The 22,194-nt window shown below is 43.5% G+C and overlaps 1 long non-coding RNA gene across 1 annotated transcript in view; it reads right to left on the bottom strand.

The window, feature by feature from the left end:
- Positions 1–8,610: 8,610 nt before the first annotated feature.
- LOC122549165 (uncharacterized) overlaps positions 8,611–22,194 on the bottom strand; it is a 56,422-nt gene continuing 42,838 nt past the window's right edge. The window contains exon 4 of the long non-coding RNA XR_015756841.1: positions 8,611–8,738. This is a non-coding gene — a long non-coding RNA (uncharacterized LOC122549165). The remainder of the gene's footprint in view (positions 8,739–22,194) is intronic.

Raw genomic sequence — 22,194 nt, 5'->3', positions numbered from 1 at the left:
CCATTGAACCTGATGGTTTGTAAGATTTTAAAAATAGAGCCTGCAGAAATAGCGACTGCATTATGTTTGATTTCTGAGAAATCTTTGGATTCCAGAACAATCCCTATGAATGATCAAGTTGCAAATGTAATAGAGCTGCTCAAGAAAAGAGACAAAGAGAAAGCAGTGAATTATAAGCCAGTCAACCTGACATCAGAATACTAATTATAGAAGATCAAGACTTCTTATGGCGCAGTGGTATACCTCTGGATCAAGAGGGCCAAGTTCAAGTCCCAACTGCTCCAAATGTGTGTCATAACATCTCTGAACAGAATAATTAGAACTATCTGCTACAGAAAATTGAACTGCCTTGGGGTTGTTTTCTATGGAAAAGAAAACATTGACATTTATAAGATATTTGATAGGGTAAATGCGGAAAGAGAGATGTTTCTACACACATACAATCAGCCAAAACCTCCAAGTTTGGAATAAACACACAAAATTCTGCAGAGTCTTATCTTAAAAATACTTTGCCGAGTAACTTCAGAAAAATATAATTATTTACACATTGTCCAATGTTGGTCTGTAGCCAGTCACTTTGCGCACAAGTTGACAGAATTGGAATATACTCTTGGATCAGAAATAGGTGGTTGCATGAATTATTTCTATCGCTTGGGAATGGTGATAGATTCCAGATTCTTCTTTAACCACTATTATGTTGTAGCAATGAAGTCCCTTTTGTTGAGGTCTCCAGTGGATTTTCAACTCACAACCTTTTTTTAGATTATTTACAGTGTGGAAACAGGCCCTTCGCCCCAACAAGTCCACACCGACCCTCCGAAGAGCAACCCATCCAGACCCATTCCCCAACAGTTATCCCTTCACCTAACGCTACGGGCAAAATGGCATGGCCAATTCACCTAACCTGCACAGTTTTGGACTGTGGGAGGAAACCGGAGCACCCGGAGGAAACCCACGCAGACACTGGGAGAATGTGTAAACTCCATACAGACAGTTACCTGAGATGAGAATTGAACCCGGGTCTTTGGCGCTGTGAGGCAGCAGTGCTAACTACTGTGCCACCCATCTTTGATGAAGAGATTTCAGAGAAAAGAGAGAGAGGGCAAAGGGTGTTTTTGGCAAATTGTCTCTCTGACTAAGTTAAAATCCAACAGCTTTATTAAACACAGGGTCATTGTGACCTCTCTGTCAAAATATTGTGGACTCAGGGATTCCAGTTGAGCAGCTAGAAGGTTTTTGAAAATGCAACATCTCTCAATGTTTTTTGTTATCTTTCCGAAAGATCCAAACTCTTGATATATGTTCAGCCAATGGTATTCTAAATTCATATCTCAAATATCACACCTTTATTACAACAGAATGAAAGCCTTATTGTTGTGGCAGCTTAATTTAGATAAATGTGAGGTGCTGCATTTTTGTAATTAGGGCAGGAGTTAATGGTAAAGTCTTGAGAAGTGTTGCTGAACAAAGAGACCTTGGGGTGCAGGGTCATAGGTCCTTAAAAGTGGAGTTGCAGGAGACAGGGTGATAAAGAAGGTGGTTTGGTCAATGCATTGGATATAGGAGTTAGGAGGTCATGTTGTGGCTCTACAGGACATTGATTAGGCTACTTTTGGAATACTGTGTTGAATTCTGGTTCCCTGGTGTAGGAAAGATGGTGTGAACTTGGAAGGATTCAGAAAAGACTTACAAGGATGTTGCTGGGATTGGAGGTTTTGAGCTATAGAGAGAGTCTGAATAGGTTGGGGCTATTTTCCCTGGAGCATTGGAGCTGAGCAGCGACCTTACAGAGGTTTATAAAATCATGAGGGACATGGACAGGGTGAATAGCCAAGGTCTTTTCTCCAGGGCAGAGAGTCAAAAATCAGAGGGTATAAGTTTAAGGTGAGAGTGGAAAGATTTAAAAGGAACCTAAGTGGCAATCTTTTCATGCAGAGGGTGGTGCCTGTATGGAATGAGCTGCCAGAGGAGGTGGTGGAGGCTGGTACAATTACAACATTTAAGGGGCATCCGGATGGTATATGAATAGGAAGGGTTTAGAGGGATATGGACCAAATGCTAGCAAATGGGACCAGATTAATTTAGAATATCTGGTCAGCATGGACAAGTTGGACTGAAGGGTTTGTTTCCATGCTGTGTAGCTCTATGATTCCATAGCTATTGGAACAGTAGGAAAAATAAAACTATCTGTAGGATCCCAGAAAACTGATTGCTGTGGGGTGATGATGCTGGGTTCCAAAGCAGCCAAATTTGATATCTCCTCAAAAACTCATCTTTGTCATCTCAATAATACAACAGGAATACAATAGCAATTCATATTCTCAGTACTCTGCTGCAAGTTGAACTGTGACAGAAACCAGCAATTCTGCAATATAGCTAGGGAAAAATTCAAATACATAAATGGTGCGCTACACAGCAACCAAAATGCAATGAGAGAAGGACTAGATATTAGATATACTAGATATCAATACTAGACAAAGGAAGAAAGCACTAGAGTGAATCATTGCAATAACAACCTAGCTTTAAGAAGTTACCTTAAGTTTACCTGAGAAATGCTAAGCTTGTATCCAAAGGTAGTGTAAGAACTGGGTCTGACCTTGATAAAGTAAGGTGAAATTTGTCATAGGATTTTGTTTGCTTGTGCTGGTCATCATGTCCCCTTTATTTACATTTTAATTTTTGAATAAAATGCATAATTGCAGGTGTAACTCTGAAACTAGCTATATCTTCACCACATACTTTGACTGTACAGCCAGAGGCTGTGACACAATGCCATATATTTCATCATGACATGGTCGTTTCAGCATGACTTTGGGAATATTTTTAATGATAATTCAATAGTTACAGTTTTTCCTTGATCTTCAATATGGTGTGAGGTATTACTGTTTCAAATGTATTTCACATGTGTAATATGTGTGTGCATGTTCACATTACCATAGATTCTCCTGACTCTTTGTGTAATTTTCAGCTTATTTCAGATCAAGGAAGTTGAGGTCTTCATTCCTGGCAGCTACCATGATCCCTTCACGTAGTAGACCAAACTCCCACCCAGTCTGCTTCCTTAGTGGCAGAAAGGTATGGACTGCTGGCTGCAGCATTCCTCCAGGAATACTTGTGGTTGTAGTGGCCTTCTTTTGAGATAACTGAGGCCACAAAGTGAAAGCATCATAGAGTCATACAGCATGGAAACAGACTCTTTGGTCCAACTGGTCCATGCTGACCTTAATCCCAAACTAAATTACTCCTACCTGCCTGTGCTTGGCCCAAGTTCTTCCAAATATTTCTTATTCATGTACTTATCAATTTTAAACGTTGTAACTGTCCCCGCATCCTCCACTTTCCCTAGCAGTTCATTCACACATTACACCTTTGTAAAAAATTGTCCCACACGTTTTATTGAATCTTTCTCGTCTCACCTTAAAAATATGCCCCCTGGGGAAAATACACCTGCCATTCATCTTACCTGTACCCCTCATGATTGTATAAATCACTATAAGGTCATCCCTCAACCTTCCACACCCCAGTGAAAAAAGTCCTAGCCTATTCAGCCTCTCTTTATAATTAAAACCCTTCATTCCCAGCAACTTCCAGTAAATTTCTTCTGAACCCTCTGCAGCTTAATAAAATCCTTCTTATAACTGGGTGACAAGAACTGGACACGGTACTCCAGAAAAGGCCTCACCAACATCTTGTATGGCCTCAACATAACATCCCAATGCCCATAATCCTGAAGAAGGGCTTATGCCCGAAACGTTGATTTTCCTGTTCCCTGGATGCTGCCTGACCTGCTGCGCTTTTCCAGCAACACATTTTCAGCCTGTATCTGCTGTAAGCTTTGTCTTCCACTTGTCATCTAAGGGCATTAGTCTCAAGTTATAACAGTGGAACTATCTGAGGGAACAGTATTGTCATGTGGGACTTGCCAGCTGGATCATTAGTATCGGCTCTGTGTTCTGGTGTCCGAATGATACCTGCCATGTTGTTATTAGACATTTGCCTACGTTTATCCCTAGCCAGTTGGAGTCTAGAACAGACTCACTTCTCCACTCCAACATCTTGATGACAACAGCCAATATTCCATGCCAAAAGGATCACACTCTCAGCTTCTGTGCCAGGAAAGGTTTCTGGTGTAGATCATTTTAGAATGCTCTCGTCGAATGCTAATATTGCTGATGGACTCCTCCAAATGAGCCACCATCGTCTGCAACACATTTCGTATATTATCTCCAGTGTCTTTTGATTTTCTACAAGTATTTTTTTTTAAAAGTCAGGATTCTTAAGGAGTGAATGCTAAAGCTTTTCAGTAGAAAGCTGACAAATAAGTCTGTTAGCTCAGCTTAGGCCCAATCCCTTCTTGTTCAATATAACCCGTGTGTCACACACTCAGGCCCACTTGTGAGCCTGCCTCTGATCTGATGTTTATAGTCAAAAATATTAACCAAGGAGTTAAACTAATTGACTGATTGATGTTCAATCAATTATACATTCTTTGTTCTTTGTTATAAATGGTTTTGTGATTTATTCCTTCTTTTCTAATATTTGATTGGCCTTGTTTCCATTTTCATTAACTGACACAATTTTTTTGTGATTCTATTTTAAAAAGTTTATTTGTGAAAAAATCAGTTTGCTTTTCACTGCCTGTTTTTAAATTATGCATGTTATTAATATAAATTGTGACTTTTTAAAAACTAAACTAAGTTGTATGATCAGTCTGTTTAAAATAAAAGATAAAAGATGTTTTGGAAAAATGGAGGCAATACACGAGAATGGCCAGGTTAAGAGAGAATCAAGAACATGGACTGAGGTGGGAGAAGTGGATTGTGAGAGGTTTGCTTTTGAGGGAAAGGTGTCAAGGGAAGGCTGAGGACACTGCTCCTTAGAGATGAGAGGGGAAGAAACAAGACACTATAATGAAGATTCAGTGAATGAGGTGAAACCAACCAAAGACAGGTTTGTTGCAAACTTGTGGATGGGGTTGGTGTTAGTTATTTGCAGCAGGTCAGGATAATAATTTTAGACTTTGTACCATTTAAAACATACTGTTTTAATTTCTGAATATTTCTGCATTTGCTGAAAATTTTCTGATCAATAATGGATAATTAGACTTTTATAACTTGCTGACATTTTTATTCAGTTCACTCATGAATCTCTCGGTACAAGGTGGGCAATACAGCCATAAGTGAGTAATGAGATTGCAACATTTAGGAAAAAGGTTGTGGTTGAGAAAATTAGACAGCGCAATTAAGTTTCAGATACCTTCCTGCTGGTTTCTGGGTGCATTCACAATGGCAGTTCAGTGTGTGAAAGAGGGCATTACTATTCATCTCTCAAAATTGGCAGAGGACTTCAGTGTTTATTTTGAAAATACAACACAGGTAACTAGGAATGGGTTAAGGATCCATTTTCAATGTTTGCAGTGTTATCCTGTCACCTCAGTGGAAAAGTACTGTTCACAAACTTATTGTCTTCTTTGACCCTGAGTTGAAATACCAACCACAAATTCTCTCCAACAAGATCGCCTGCACCTCCTTAACATTATCTGTTACAGTATCTGCTTTAGCTCCTCTGTTATTGAAACTCTTATCTGTGCCTTTGTTACCGTTGTGCTTGATGACCCCCAAGGATTTCCTGCTTCATTTCCAACTTTGCATCCTCTGCAAACTTGACCTTATCCAAACCTATGCTGCCTATAGCCTAATTTGCATTTTGTCCTATTCATGCAACACCAGTTCTTGTTCACATTCATTGACTCTTGGTCCCATAGCATCTCAATTTTAACATTTTTACCCTTGTTTGGAATAACCTCCATAGCCTTGACCTTTTCTTTTGGGAGGTGGGAGGAGGGGAGGTAATTATAATATGAGGTAGTTAGCATAGGTCAGGCTTGACTGGGGAGCTAACCCTTATCTGTTCTGTTTAGTGCTTGTATGTATATCATAACAGTGGCAGTAGATGTGTAAATAGGGGTTATGGAGTTCCTCTTTAGTCACAGGAAGGTTTTTGGCTGTGCTTCTTTTCAGGGATTGAAATATATGAGTTAAATTGAGGATTGGATTTCCATGACCTTCACGAATTAGAGTCAAACCCAAGCCCACAATCCACTTTGGGAAATTCTCTGTCCAAGAATCTGAATGTTTTAGATTTGACGAGCACAACAGAATCTCTCTCTCAACTTGGATGTTTTGAGAAGTGATCACGTAACATATTTCACAGAAATGAATTCATGAAATTTGAACAAAACATCTTGGTATGACTCTATTCTGGGTTGTAATAAAATCCCATTGGCTGCTTTCTAGTTAGCTTACAGGTATTCCAAAATATTTCAGATGAATTATAGTTAGTTATCAAAGGTACATCTCTTTTATTTCAGTATGTTCAGTCAGGTTAGACCTCAAAGCCAAAAGTCAACAAATTGGTAAGGCTTAGAATCTGAGGAGAATACAATTTTAAATCAACACATATTTGTCATGAGAAAGTATGCAGTCATATGATATTAGTGAAAGCTTCCTCCAATAAAGTTATGGAAATAGCCTTAATGTCAATGTACATTCAGCCCATTTACCACATAAACCAATTCCTCTCACTTTCACAGTTTGAGCAAATGACATCAAAAAATTCCAATTTCTATCTTAGGCAATCATGCCTCCCCTGTCATATATTTTGCTTAGAGGCCTTCCATTATCTGTGTGCCTGGACAGCTAATACTGGCTGACTATTCAATCATAACAATGTGTTATAACCACTCCAGACCCTATTCTCATTTGACATCTGCCACTGTCCAACTGCAAATTAAATAAAAAACCTCTTCAATATTTTGAAATATTCATTTACTCAGATAAGTGAAGCTAATAACTTGAACACTATAGCAAATGCATTGTTTTTATGTGAGTTTACACAAGTTTAAGAGGAGAGATATACAGCTTGGACTACTTAAATAGGTAGTGTACAATATGGACAAACAATTTTGACTTCCATTTAATACCTGAGATCTTTAAGGACTAATAGGATTTTAGAAAGGAAAGACATTGACTTAAAGTGACTGCAGCAATCAATTGCCCACAGATTAGTCAAGTTTTATGAAACCAGTGTGTGATAAAGATAATTTGAGCTGAAATGAACACTTTCACATGAGATCAAAACTCAAATCCAGAGCTCCTGCTTGACTGATACCTTTGTAGATAAGTTTCACATGTTGGGACATGCGAGAATCCAAATTATCCAACTGAGAAAACAATGAGTTTAGACAAGGAAATATACAAATTGACTGGATTTCAAGCAGTTACTTTGACAGAGGGACAAAAGGATGTGTAACTGGAACATGGAAGACTTGATCTATCTTGCCCTGTTTTCTCTCAGTCTCTCTTGAAGGATACAACTGGAGATAAAGCAAATTGGAGCAACGTCAGTTGACGGAAAAATCAAATATTCAGCAACATTTGCTTCAGCCAAGGATACAAAACATCAATGGAACAACTGAGGTTTCAGTTAATACCCAACCCCAAAAGGACACTCTAAAACTTTAGAACTGCAGATTCTTTTATCTTAATTTATTGGACACTATTCCTTTTAAACGTTTTACAGGATGTCCATGATTTACAAATGTCTGACTTACGAATGCTCGTAATTATGAATGAGATCTCACACAGGGGTGTATTAATATTAAAGATCCAACGTGCAGATACTTACTTGTACTTACAAACAGCTATTTTATATTATCCTGTATTGTTTTCCAGCCTGCATACAAATCGACTTATAAAAGTACTCAAGAACAAAACCCATTCATAACTTGGTAATTGACTGTATACCAATGTTTTTGTTAATTTTTGGTGTTGCATCATTTATTATATTTTCTCTGGCTTAGCAAGTAATAAAATGACTGGATGTTGGTTTGCTTGCTGAGCTGGAAGGTTTGTTTTCAGATGTTTCGTCACCATACTAGGTAACATCTTCAGTGAGCTTCTGAATGAAGGACTTGTTGCAGTATGGTGGTGAAACATCTGAAAACGAATCTTCCAGCTCAGTGAGCAAACCTACATCCAGAACCTGAGCTGAAAATCTTCTCAAAACTCACAAATAAAATGACTCATCTTTTCATTCAAGAAAGTCATTACTTTGTTTAAACTGTTCATAGAATGTTGGAGTTACTGGCTGGGCCAGCATTTATTTCCCATCCCTGGTTGCCCTTGAGAAGGTGGTGGTGAGCTGCCTTCTTGAACCGCTGAAATCCATTTGCTGAAGGTAAATCCACAATGATGTTGGAAAGGCAGTTCCAGGGAATTCTACAGTTAAACTCAAGGAACAGTGGTATATTTCCAAGTCAGGATGGTGAGTGGCTTGTAAGGGAGTTTGCAGGTGGTGATGTTCCCATATATCTGCTGCTCATGTCCTTGTTGCTGGTGGTGTTTGTGGGTTTGGAAGATGTTGTCTAAGGATTTTAGTAAATTTCTGCAAGACATGTTGCAGATGGTACAAATTGTTGTTACTGAGCATTGGTGGTAGAGAAGGCAAATGTTTGTGGATGTGGTGTCAGTGAAGCAGGCTGCATTTACATGGAGGGTTCTGGATTAGTGGTGCTGGAAGAGCACAGCAGTTCAGGCAGCATCCAAGGAGCAGCGAAATCGACGTTTTGGGCAAAAGCCCTTCATCAGGATGTCAATCTTCTTGAGTGTTGTTGCAGCTGCATTCATTCACACAAATGTGGGCGAATCCTGAGTTATCCATTGTAGATTTTGGACCAGCTTTAGAGAATGAAGAGATGAATTACTTGTTGTAGCATTCCTAGCCTCTGACCTGCTTTAATAGACACAGTATTTATATGTCTAGTGCAGTTTGGTTTCTGATCAATGATGACCCCCAGGAATTGGCAGTGACAGTAATGCCATTGAATGTATTGAGGTGATGGTCATTACCTGCCACTTGTGTAGCACAAAATGTTACTTAGAGTCATAGAGGCCATTGAGTTTTACAATGCAGGAAAAAAACCATCGTGTCCAGGTGGTAATGAAACGTATAGCATTTTAATCCTATTTTCCACTACTTGCTACTTTTCAGCTCAAGCTTGGATATTGTCCTCGTCTTGGTACATTTGAACACGGACTGCTTCAGTATCTGAGGAGTTACGAATGGTGCTGAACATTCTGATCTCATGATGGAAGGAAGGTCATTGATGAAACAGCTGAAAATGCTTAGGCCTAGAACACATTTTATTTGATTCTGATTGGCTCCTTATTTGATTCTGGTGAACTAATGAAGTAAATTTTTTTTAACTTTTTTTTATTGTAAAATATTTTTTTTCACAAAATTATAAAATTACAAAAGAGATAGTATAACAATCTTATGGTACAATAACAATAATAATAAACTAACTACTGCTCTACAAAATAAACCAGAAATACTAAAAGAGAGGTAAAAAAAAACAATCTACAATTCAATTCAATAGATAATTAAACATAATAAGTTAAACTAAATTAGGTTGAACTGAGCTAAACTGACTTACCTTACACCACTTGGCCCCACCCCACCGAAGCTTCCATCATTGGGAGCATTAGTTAACATACCTGTATTTTTTTTGGGTTCCTCCTCTCAGGGTCCCTGACCCGCCAGATGCAGTCTTCAGTAATCAGTGTGGCTGACAAGTCTGCGTCTATGTGATTCAGAAAGGACCACCAAGTCTTCTATAAATTCCATTTTCTGGTGCACAATACTGGTAAGGAAGTCGAGGGGAACATGCTCCATCATTAACCTACGCCGTCCTGAAAGGCCGGATGGAGTTTCCAAGATCCAGCTCATCAGAATGTTCTTCCTCGCACAGTATGTAAGAATGTTAAACAGTTTCTTCCCATCCTCATTTAGAGAAGGCAGATTTGGTGATCCTAGGATGAGGGATACCAGATCTGCCTTAATCTCAGTTCCCAAGATCTCCTTCAACACATTTGCTATGGTGCCCCAATATCTACAAATCTTATGGCACGACGACAAGCAATGTGTGAGAGTACCAATGTCTATTTTACCTTTAGGGCACTTTGGAGATGCTCATTTTAAGAATTTTGTGAGCCGCTCTGGAGCCAGATGGGCCCTGTGGAGAATCTTTAGTTGCATGGCCTGCATTTTATTTCAAATCAAAATCTTTTTAACATTCTCCCAGATATCCTCCCATACTTCTGATGACATTTCTGCTCCCAATTCTTGATTCCAGATTCTGTAGAGGCACCCACTCACTGTAAATGATAGCTGTAAATGTAAACTATTCAAGAGAGTGCCCGTGGGCCGAAGCACTCAACTCTCCACATTGGACTTATAGGGATGAACCAATAGCGTGGTCCTTTTCTGTATAAAGTCCCTGATCTGAAAATAGACGAAAAGGTCCCTACTGGATAACCTATATTTATAACTCAGCTAATCAAAAGACATCAAGACCTCCCCCTCAAATAGGTCTCCCAAACAGGAAACTCCCCTAGACTCCCATAAATTAAAGCCTGAATCCATCGATCCCAGCCTAAATCCTGGTATTGCTACTATGGGGGTGAGCGGGGAGGTCTTGTGTAAATTACCCTAGCTCTGTCACATCATTCTGCACGATTTAACTGTGTTAATGACGATCAGATTTTTATAATACTCCTGACAGCTCTCATCCTATCTATAAATAGCAGACTAATAAGGGAACAGTTTGCCTGGGAGGCCTCAATATCGAGCCATATTGATCTTGGATCCTGGCAAGTCCAATCATTCACATAAGACAATAAAGAATTTATTTGCTATCTTTTTGATTCCTGATGAAGGCCTCTGGCTCAAAACATCGATTTTCCTGCTCCTCGGATGCTGCCTGACCTGTTGTGCTTTTCCAGCACCACACTCTCAACCCTGACCTCCAGCATCTGCAGACCTCACTGTCTCTTTCTTGAAATCTGGGACGTCTATCCGCCTCCCTACCCCCTCAAAATTCTCCGTGGGAACTGCAGCTGAGCAAACTTAATAGGAAGGCAGTGCCAAATGAAAGATCAAAGCAACCATTATGTCTCTATAGCGCCTGTCTAGGTAGCACCAGAGGGACCATTCACATGAGGCATAATAGGCGAGGAAGAACATTAGTTTTGATCGGAGCTATTCGACCCAACCAGGATATTGGTAGCACCTCCCAACGCTGAAGGTCTTGTCTTGTCTTATCTTCTTCAGCAATTATACAAAATTAGCTTTGTACAATTGATGAAAGGTGTGCTTAATGAAAATACCTAAGTAGAGGAAACCACCCTGTGACCACCTGAAAGTAAATAAAGTTCCATCTTCAACGTTAGGTATTCCCACAAGAACCCCCACGGGCATGACTTTCAATCGTAAAATTAATTTTATACCCCGAAAAAGAGCCAAATCAATTAATATTTTGTATTAAATGGAGCACAAACATTGTCGGGTTAGCTAGAAAGAGAAGAACATCATCTGGATAGAGTAATTTTATGCTCTCCTATTCCCACTTCTGGGGCAACTATTTTGGGGTCCTTCCAAATAGTCTCTGCCAGCAGCTCGATCTCTAAAGTAAACAGCAGTGGTGAAAGGGGGCACCATTGTTGGCTGCCTCTACCAATACTATAATTGTCTGATTTTATGCCATTTGTGAGAACTGCTGCAATGGCACCGCTATACAACACTGTCACCCACTTGGCGAAGACCCTCCAAGACATACAGCCATTTTACCTGATTAGATGCTTTTTCTGCATCTAGGGAGACTACCAAGCCCGAGATTGACCTTTGCTGGCAAAACTGGACCATATTCAACACTCTTCTGATGTCGTTAGAGGAGTGTGACGCTTAAGGAAACCTAGGAGAAAGTGAGCACTGCAGATGCTGGAGATCAGAGCTGAAAAATGTGTTGCTGGAAAAGGGCAGCAGATCAGGCAGCATCCAAGGAGCAGGAGAATCGACAGTTCGGGCATAAGCCCTTCTTCAGGAATGAGGAAGGTGTGCCAAGCAGGCTAAGATAAAAGGTAGGGAGGAGGGACTTGGGGGAGGGGCGTTGGGAATGCGATAGGTGGAAGGAGGTTAAGGTAAGGGTGATAGGCCGGAGAGGGGTTGGGGGCGGAGAGGTCGGGAAGAAGATTGCAGGTCAAGAAGGCGGTGCTGAGTCCGAGGGTTGGGACTGAGAGAAAGTGGGGGGAGGGGAAATGAGGAAGCTGGAGAAATCTGCATTCATCCCTTGTGGTTGGAGGGTTCCTGGGCGGAAGATGAAGCGCTCTTCCTAGAGGCGTCGTGTTGCCATGGTTTGGCGATGGAGGAGGCCAAGGATCTGCAAGACCTTGGCGGAGTGGGAGGGGGGAGTTTCTCCTCAGACGTGGTTGACGGTGCTCTCCACCGCATCTCCTTCCGGAAAGACCACTCCCTCCGTGACTCCCTCGTCAGGTCCACACCCCCCACAAACCCAACCTCCACTCTCGGCACCTTCCTCTGCAACCGCAAGAAATGCAAAACTTGCGCCCACACCTCCCCCCTCACTTCCCTCCAAGACCCCAAGGGATCCTTCCATATCTGTCACAAATTCACCTGCATCTCCACACACATCTTTTACTGCATCCGCTGCACCCGATGTGGCCTCCTATACATTGGGGAGACAGGCCGCCTACTTGTGGAACATTTCAGGGAACACCTCTGGGACACCCGCACCAACCAACCCAACCGCCCCGTGGCTGAACACTTTAACTTCCCCCTTCCACTCCGCCAAGGACATGCGGGTCCTTGGCCTCCTCCCTTGCCAGACCATGGCAACACGACGCCTGGAGGAAGAGCGCCTCATCATCCGCCTAGGAACCCTCCAACCACAAGGGATGAATGTAGATTTCTCCAGTTTCCTCATTTCCCCTCCCCCAACCTTTTCTCAGTCCCAACCCTCGGACTCGGCACCGCCTTCTTGACCTGCAATCTTCTTCCCGACCTCTCCGCCCCCAACCCCTCTACGGCCATTCACTCTCACCCTAACCTCCTTCCACCTATCGCATTCCCAACGCCCCTCCCCCAAGTCCCTCCTCCTTACCTTTTATCTTAGCCTGCTTGGCACACCCTCCTCATTCCTGAAGAAGGGCTTATGCCCAAAACGTCGATTCTCCTTCTCCTTTGATGCTGCCTGACCCGCTGCGCTTTTCCAGGAACACATTTTTCATATCCAACGAAGTGGCAGGCATAGCTGGGGCCCATGCAGGTGCCCATGGCCTTTGTGATGGGGGATGGAGGTGATCTGCCGCCAGCTGCCGCAGCAACATTGACTGCCTCAACCTGTCCACCCCTCTCACCCACTCCAACCTCTCACCCTCGCAACGTGCAGCCCTCCACTCCCTCCGCTCCAACCCCAACCTCACTATCAAACCGGCAGACAAGGGAGGCGTGGTGGTAGTTTGGCGCACTGATCTTTACATTGCTGAGGCTAAGCGCCAGCTCCTGGACACCTCCTTCTACTGCCCCCTTGACCATGACCCCACCTCCCACCACCAAACCATCATCTCCCAGACCATCCACAACCTCATCACCTCAGGGGATCTCCCATCCACTGCCTCCAACCTCATAGTCCCACAACCCCGCACCGCCCGTTTCTACCTCCTGCCCAAAATCCACAAACCTGACTGCCCCAGCTGACCCATTGTCTCAGCCTGCTCCTGCCCCACCGAACTCATCTCTGCATACCTCGACACGGTCCTGTCCTCCTTAGTCCAAGAACTCCCCACCGACGTTCGGGACACCACCCAAGCCCTCCACCTCCTTCATGATTTTCACTTCCCCGGCCCCAAATGCCTTATCTTCACCATGGACATCCAGTCTTTATACACCTCCATCTCCCATCACGAAGGCCTCAAAGCCCTCTGCTTCTTCCTTTCCCGCCGACCTAACCAGTACCCTTCCACTGACACCCTCCTTCGACTGACTGAACTGGTCTTTACTCTGAACAACTTCTCTTTCCAATCCTCCCACTTCCTTCAAACCAAAGGTATAGCCATGGGCACCCGCATGGGCCCCAGCTATGCCTGCCTCTTCGTGGGATATGTGGAACAGTCCATCTTCCGCAGCTACACTGGCACCATCCCCCACCTTTTCCTCCGCTACATTGATGACTATATCGGCGCTACCTCGTGCTCCCACGAGGAGTTTGAACAGTTCATCCACTTTACTAACACCTTTCACCCCGACCTCAAATTTACCTGGACCGTCTCAGACTCCTCCCTCCCCATCCTAGACCTCTCCACTTCTATCTCGGGCGACCGACCCAACATGGACATTTACTATAAATCAACCGACTCCCATAGCTACCTAGATTACACCTCGTCCCACCCTGCTCCCTGTAAAAACGCCATCCCATATTCCCAATTCCTTCGCCTCCGCCGCATCTGCTCCTAGGAGGACCAATTCCAATACCGAACAACCCAGATTGGCTCCTTCTTCAAAGACCGCAATTTCCTCAGACGTGGTTGACGGTGCTCTCCACCGCATCTCCTCCATTTCCCGGTCCTCCGCCCTTGAACCTCGCCCCTCCAATTGCCACCAGGACAGAACCCCACTGGTCCTCAGCTACCACCCCACCAACCTCCAGATACATCGTATCATCCTTCGTCATTTCCGCCACCTCCAGACAAACCCCACCACCAAGGATATCTTTCCCTCCCCTCCCCTATCAGTGTTCCGGAAAGACCACTCCCTCCGCGACTCCCTCGTCAGGTCCACACCCCCTACAAACCCAACCTCCACTCCCGGCACCTTCCCCCGCAACCGCAAGAAATGCAAAACTTGCACCCACACCTCCCCCCTCACTTCCCTCCAAGGTCCCAAGGGATCCTTCCATATGCGTCACAAATTTACCTGCACCTCCACACACATCATTTACTGCATCCGCTGCACCCAATGTGGCCTCCTCTACATTGGGGAGACAGGCTGCCTACTTGCGGAACATTTCAGAGAACACCTCTGGGACACCCGCACCAACCAACCCAACCGCCCTGTGGCGGAACACTTTAACTTCCCCCTCCCACTCCGCCAAGGACATGCAGGTCCTTGGCCTCCTCCATCGCCAGACCATGGCAACACGATGCCTGGAGGAAGAGCGCCTCATCTTCCGCCTAGGAACCCTCCAACCACAAGGGATGAATGCAGATTTCTCCAGCTTTCTTATTTCCCCTCCCCCCACCTTATCTCAGTCCCAACCCTCGGACTCAGCACCGCCTTCTTGACCTTCAATCTTCGTCCCGACCTCTCCGCCCCCAACCCCTCTCCGGCCTATCACTCTCACCTTAACCATCTTCCACCTATCGCATTCCCCACGCCCCTCCCCCAAGTCCCTCCTCCCTACCTTTTATCTTAACCTGCTTGGCACACCTTCCTCATTCCTGAAGAAGGGCTTATGCCCGAAATGTCGATTTTTCTGCTCCTTGGATGCTGCCTGACCTGCTGCGCTTTTCCAGCAACACATTTTTCAGCTCTTAAGGAAACCTGTCTGGTCCTCCTTTTCAATGCGGGGCAATACCTTCTCCAGCCTCAACGCTAACATTCTGGACAGAATTTTAAAACCCTTATACGAGATTGATCTGTACAAGGCGCCGTCTTCAGGATCCTTCCCCCTCTTAAGAATAAGGAAAATATTAACCTCTCTGAGAGAGGGTGGGAGAGGTCCTGACTGTACGAATGATTGTACATGCCCAACACTGGCTCAGCTAACATGTTTATAAACTCCTTATAAAACTCTCTCGGGAATCCATCCAGGCCAGGTGCTTTGCCACTGTGGAGCTGCTTTGCCACCTTTTGTGTCTTTTGTGTTGTCAGAGAGACATTCAAAAGGGAGGCTTGCTCTGAAGTTACACCTGGAAGATTCAAGTTCTCAAAAGAGGACTCCATCCTCACCAACCCATCCTCACAGCACTCCGAACCATATAACTCTGCACAATATTTCCCAAATGCTGCATTGATCTTTTTGGAGTCGTGAGGAAGTACTTATACCCTCTCTAATGGACATGATAGATTGAGGAGTGCTCTTTTTCCTGGCCAAATATGCCAAGTATCTACCTGGTTTATCACCATGCTCAAATAGTCTTTGCTTCACGAAGGAGACCTCTCTCCTTGCTGCCTAGGTGAGCACAGAGTTCAGAGCAGCCCAGAGAGTTGTAACCCGCTGTAACTTACTCGGTCTGTCAAAATATGCCTTCTTGGCGGCCTTCAACCGGGCTTAAGTATACTCTGTTGTTCTCCCCTCTGTCTCTTCCGGATCGCTGAGTACGAGATAATTATATGCCTTGAATAGGCCTTGGCAGTTATCAGACCACCGATGGGTTACTGGCCGTAGCCAAATTAATATCCCAGAAAGTCTTAAATTCCCTTGTGAAATACTCAATGAACTTACTTTCTTTCAAAAGAAAAAGATCCATGTGCCAATGCTGCTTATCTGTCTTGTTACCCCGATCTTAACCTCCAAATACACTGCCGCATGGTCCGAAATGGCTATATTCCCAATCTTACGGGTTAGTACTGAATCCAAAAAAGCCGGCGTGGCAAAAGACGTATCGATCCTTGTGTGGCACTTGTGTTGGAGAAGAAAGTAAAATCTCTTCCCTCAGGGTGAAGACATCTCCATACATCCACCAACCCCAACTCCCCACATAGGTCCACCAACTGTTTGGACTGCAGGGGGATGCCCGAAAGACCCCTTGGCATCCTATTCACCTTGGGATCCGTAAGACAGTTGAAGTCTCCCCTGATAATTGTGTGGCGCACTCCAAGGACCATCAGCCTGGACAGTGCATCAGTTAAAGATTTGAGGGGGTGTGTCGGAAAACAGTAGATATTCAAAATGCCATACTTCTCCCCGTGTATTAGGGCTTTGAGGTTCACAAATGGCCCATGCTCATCCTTAATTTCGTCTATCAACTGGAATGGTAGACTCTTCTGTATTAGGATAACCACTCCTCTGCACGAGAAAGACACCCAGCCGAACCCTCCCTGCTGTAATTTCTTCTTGTAGCAGAGCAACATCGACCCTTTCCTTTCTCATACTTGAGAGCACCTTCTTTCTTTTAACCGGTGAGTGACTCCCCTTTATGTTTCAGGTGCATCATCTAAACTAACAGCTAGCCATTACCGTCTAAAACAGTCCGCGACCCACTGTAAGGAAGAACCCTACTCATAATGTGCCATGTGTAAACAAGAAAAGATTCATAAAATCTAAAAAATACAACTACAAACACTACCAAAGCAAAAATTCTAATAACTACTCCAAAAATAAATAAAAGACAATTAACTGGAGACTTTCCCTCTTGCTCATAGGGGGACTCACTAACACCTCCATGGCTCCTTCCAGCTGAAGCCATGCCCCAAACCCAGTCAAAACAGAAACAAAGAAAACAGATATCTTATACACATGGAAATTAAAAGTGGGCATCCAACCCATCCCACTCATACACTGACCCCACTTGTTATCACTAAAAGAAATGACTACCCCTAAACAGAATAAAGAAAGAGATAAAAGGGACTAGCAAACATAACAAGAAAGGGGAAAAACAACCACCCCACATAACGCAGGAACAAAGTCAGGCAAACAAAGTAAACAGCAGAGAGAATAAAGGAGACACCATTGTCCATAGTATTTGATCCAACCAGTCTATTTTAAAGTATCTACGAAATCCTTTGCCCTCTCTGCTGAATCAAAATTATACACGGACCTCCATGGCTGAAGTGCAACATTACTAGGTACCTTACAGAATATTGAATGTTCAAGCATCTTCTTTACTTCATCATAAAATTTCCTCTTTATGATCACAGTACCTGAAAAGTCCTGAAAAAAACATGATTTTCGACCCCTTGTAGATCAGGACCTGTGAATCTTTCCCCAGCATTCTGGAAGCTTCTATAGCCATTTGTTTATCCCGATAACACTGAAATCGCACTGGGACCAGGCGGGGGCGCTGGTCCGATCTAGGCCAGCGCAGGTGGTCCGGTGAGCCCGCTCAACTTGTACCCGGCCCTATTTGGCTCTAGGAGCCTGACTAGCTGATCTCCCTCTCACTCAGGCAACCCGATGATGTGGCTTTTTTTCTCCGACCTCAATTCTCGAGGTCATCGACCTGCTCGATCAAAGCCTGCACCTGTGTTTTCAGGGCCTGAATCCGCTCCACCTCTTCCACGCGCTGCCCGAGATGTTGGATCTCCTGTGCGTGCTTTTGTAGCATGGCTGAGATCGGTTCCAATCTGGTCCAGGATTCGTCCAGTGCTGATTCAATCCTCTCTCGGAACTCTGACGAACTCTGAGACCAAACTCTGTTGCTCAGGTGGGTTCAAAGGCGCCTCTATGGGAGTTGGCACTGCAGCCATGGACGCGTCTGTTGCTGCAGGGGAGTGCCCTGTGTGTTGCGATCCATGTGGCCCCTTTCCTTTAGTCATTTTCCCTGAATGTTCAAAGTGATATTCAGATAGTCTGGGGACTTTACACTGCTGATTTTTACAAAAATGGCTAGGAAAGGGAGGGTGAAAGCACCACTCTGCTGGGATTGTGGTGCGCAGCACGGCAAGGCAGATCTGTTAGATCGCTGCCATCTTGAATCTCCTGAACTACATTTTTAATGAAGTAAAGTATAATAGCATTTTAAATTTTTGTTGTGGCCAATAGTGGGGGTTAAAGAAAGCTGAACTGCATCACCTATCCTCAACTAGAGGTGAAATAACATGGATGCTGGAAATCTGCAACAAACACAGCAAATGCTGGAGAAACTCTGCAGGTCTGACAGCATCTGTGGAGAGAAAGAAAGAGTTAACATTTCAAGTCTGGGATCATTCTTCTTCAGACTCTTCTTCTGCAGTTCTGAGAAGAGTGATGTAATTGGACTGGAAACATTAACTTTGTTTCTCTCTTCACAAATGCTGCCAGACCCATATGGTTTCTCCAGCATTCTCCATGTCTGTTTCATCCCTCCTCATTTGATCAAAACAAGATTAAAAATGTGAAATGCCATATTGTTCTAAGATTAAAGTTGTGTTAAACATAGAGAAACATTGTCAAAAAATAGAGAAGGCTTTTGAATGTACACAATATTACAGATACAGACCAGAAATTAGATGTTAACAATAACATGAAGTTACTGTTTTTAAAAAGTTAGCCAAACCTATTATTTGTGGAAAGAGAACATGCATTTTGTAACTTAACATATTCCTACTTAACATGTACAAGAAATTATTAATGATGAGATTAATTTAGTTGCACTTAAATCAATTAAATTCCATCAGTTGACTACAGTGTGTATCAAAAAATTCAATTGTTATAAATTATAAAAGATTAACAGTATTTGGTGATATTTCATCTTTATCCTTTCATGCTCTTCATGACTTAAATTATTTAATGTTAATTTGTACTGCGAAAAGAATGATTAACTGAGTACAGCAGTACAGAATCCAAGTATAATTCAAGTTCATTAGTACTGGGGAGAAAACTCTTCACTTTGATGATGGCAGAGCAGTAGACATTGTTTATTTGGATTTTAGTAAAGCCTTCAATAAGGTACCACATGGTAAACTAATTAGTAAAGTTAGGTCACATAGGATTCAGGGTGTGCTAACCAATTGGATACATAATTGGCTTAACGAGAGGAGACAGTGAATGGTGGTGGAGACCCACGGGAGCCTGTGCCCCACAACCTGAGCCGCCTCCGGAATTTTCATTTTGTCCCTTTTAAGGATGTAAAAAGGCGGGCCCTGTATCGACTGCTGCTGCACACCGTCCACCTCTTCTCCCTCATCCACCGGGCGGTGGGGATCCCCAGTGGAGGGCTCTCTACACGGGAGTCCTCCCTCTTTCTGTCGGGGATCTGGGGTGGAGGGTGCTGCACGCAGCGGTTCCCCTGCAACCGCAGATTGCGGTGGTTCACGGACTCCCAGCCCAACTGCTTATTCTGTGGTGCTGTGGAGTCTGTGGACCACGTGTATATTGGGTGTGGGCGTTTGCACTCCCTTTTTGATTTTCTTAAAAACCTCCTCCTCTGCTTTTGGTTGCACTTCAGTCCCACGATCCTGATCTTCGGGCATCCGGTACGGAGGAGGGAGGGCAGGTCTGAAGACCTCCTTGTGGGTCTGCTCCTGGGCCTGGCCAAACTGGCCATTAACAGGTTCAGGCAGCAGGCCGTGGAGGGGGTCGTTAGGGCCGACTGCCTGCCCCTCTTCCGCGGTTACGTTAGAGCCTGGGTGTCCTTGGAGAAGGAGCATGCGGTGTCCACCAACACCCTGGAGTTGTTCAGGGAGTAGAGTGCATTATTTCCCCCTCCAACTCTATTTTGATTTAATCCCTGCCCTCCCCTTCACTGTTTGATCACACAGCATTGCCTTTTGTGGCCACTCAGGTGTTTTCCTTTCTTCGTGGTGGTGGAAATTGAATAAAGATTTGTACACACCTTGTGTCCCTCACTGTGTCTCACACCTGCACACACACACAATTTATATCAGGTCATCTCTCACCCTCCTATGCTCCAGTGAAAGAATTCCCAGCCTGCTCAGCATTTCTTTATGACTCAAACCTTCCATACCCAGCAGCATAAAGGGTGCTGGGGAAAACAATAAGCACTACCGTTAGGCGGTAGTGTGGGGGTTAAGAAAAAAAAGGGAAAAAAAAGGAAAAAAAATGGTGGTGGAGAGTTGCTTTTCAGACTTGAGGCCTGTCACCAGCGGTGTTCCACAAGGATCAGTTCTGGGTCATCTTATGTTTGTCATTTATATAAATGATTTGGATGAGAAGATAGAAGTATGTTTATTAAGTTTGCAGATGACACCAAAATTGGTGGCATAGCAAACAGTGAAGAAGGTTTTCTAAGATTACAAAAGGATCTTGATCAAAGGGATCAATGGGCTGAAAAATGGCAGATGAAGTTCAATCTGGATAAATGCAAGGTATTGCATTTTGATACAATAAATAAGGGTAAGCCTTATACAATGAATGGTAGGTCCTTGGGTAGTGTTGTAGAACAGAGGGACTTTGAACTTTGTGACCCATTTAGACATGGTGGTTAAAAAGGCATTTGGCACACTCGTCTTCATTGCTCAGTCCTTTGAGTATAGCAGTCGGGAAGTCATGTTGAGGTTGTACAGGACATTGGTGAGACCTCTTCTGGAAAACTGTATCCAGTTCTGGTTGCCCAGTTATAGGAAGGATATTATCAAGATGGAGAGGGTTCAGAAGAGATTTACCAGGATGCTGCTGGGTATGGAAGGTTTGAGTCATAAAGAAATGCTGAGCAGGCTGGGAATTCTTTCACTGGAGCATAGGAGGGTTAGAGATGACCTGATATAAATTTATATGAAAGGTACAGACAAAGTTAATGGTAGTTGTATTTTCTTAGGATGGGGGATCTCAAGACTAGCAGGCACATTTTTAAGGTGAGAGGAAAGAGATTTAAAAAAAACATAAGAGGCAAATTTTTTTATACAAAGAGTGGTTCAAGTGTGGAATGAACTTCCTGAGGATGTGAGTACAATTACAACATTGAAAAGATATTTGGAATAAGTACATCAATAGGAAAGGTTTGGAGGGATATAGGCCAGGAGCAGGCAGATGGGACTAGTTTAGTTTGGAATTATGCTCGGCATGCATTGGTTGGACCGAAGTGTCTATTTTTGTACTGTATGACTCTATGGCTGATATCGTACTCAGAATGAAAGGAAATAGGTGTAACTGTTGGTGCCCAATCATTTCAGTCCAAGGATGCTACTGCCAGAATTACTCAGCAAATTGCCCTACACCCACATTCAGGTGCTACTTCAATGTCCTTTACTCCCTCATAAAGTCAGAACAAGGAATAACAAATGGCAAGTGACTTTTGTACCAGACAATTGCTGGGCAATAATCATCTTCATAAAATAATAGATTAACCTCAATTCATGATATTCAATGGCATGGAATCATGGAAGACACGTCATCAACATCCTGAGGTGACCATTGACCAAAAATATAACTGTGATCTAAATGTTGTGGCTACAAGTTTCGATCAGAAGTTAGATATTAGATTAGATTAGATTAGATTAGATTAGATTAGATTCCCTACAGTGTGGAAACAGGCCCTTCGACCCAACAGGTCCACACCGACCCTCTGAAAAGCGACCCATTCCCCTACATTCACCCCTGACTAATGCACCTAACACTACGGGAAATTTAGCATGGCCAATTCACATAACCTGCACATCTTTGGACTGTGGGAGGAAACC

This window comes from Chiloscyllium plagiosum, unplaced genomic scaffold (assembly GCF_037043375.1).
Source record: "Chiloscyllium plagiosum isolate Xiang-an unplaced genomic scaffold, Cpla_swu_hap1 HiC_scaffold_4, whole genome shotgun sequence".
NCBI lineage: Eukaryota > Metazoa > Chordata > Chondrichthyes > Orectolobiformes > Hemiscylliidae > Chiloscyllium > Chiloscyllium plagiosum.
The sequence above is the reverse complement of the archived record's forward strand: the minus strand, read 5'-3'. Positions and strand labels throughout refer to the sequence as shown.